The sequence below is a fragment of the Anolis carolinensis genome, chromosome 3 (genome assembly GCF_035594765.1).
Source record: "Anolis carolinensis isolate JA03-04 chromosome 3, rAnoCar3.1.pri, whole genome shotgun sequence".
NCBI lineage: Eukaryota > Metazoa > Chordata > Lepidosauria > Squamata > Dactyloidae > Anolis > Anolis carolinensis.
In genome coordinates, this window is record NC_085843.1 from 24,887,930 (window position 1) to 24,888,664 (window position 735).

Consider the following 735-nt stretch of genomic DNA (forward strand, 5'->3'; position numbering starts at 1 on the left):
CAGTAGAGTCTCACTTATCCAACATAAACGGGCCGGCAGAATGTTGGATAAGCGAATATGTTGGATAATAAGGAGGCATTAAGGAAAACCCTATTAAACATCAAATTAGGTTATGATTTTACAAATGAAGCACCAAAACATCATGTTAGACAACAAATCTGGCATAAAAAGTAGTTCTATACGCAATAATGCTATGTAGTAATTACTGTATTTATGAATTTAGCACCAAAATATCACGATATATTGGAAACATGGACTACAAAAATGTGTTGGATAATCCAGAACGTTGGATAAGCGAGTGTTGGATAAGTGAGACTCTACTGTATTTGGATCGTCAGACCTGTGTGTGGGTCTGCATGTATGAATAATAATCAGTTTGTCTGGGTGGGAGCTACTGACAGATGCATGAGACATAAAAGGAAATAGAGGAAAATTTAGCAGTAAGAGTAAATGGAGCTTCAAAGTACTAGGGCAGTGTCAAGACACAAGAGCAGTGTCAAGACATTCCAGCAAAATGCAGGGTTAATGTGCCACTTAGCCAAGTGTTGCATTCTAGTCATCTGGAGGAGTTTATTCCCCCCCCCCCCCAAATGAAACCCAGATGTGTATATGAAAGATACAGCTTATATTTGGGTAGTTCTAGATATGTCTGTTGTAATAGAGCCTTCAGAGTATTTAGTCTTGGTAAAGTCAAGTCACATTGGATGGTAGCAGTTTCAAGGAAGAAATCTTTAT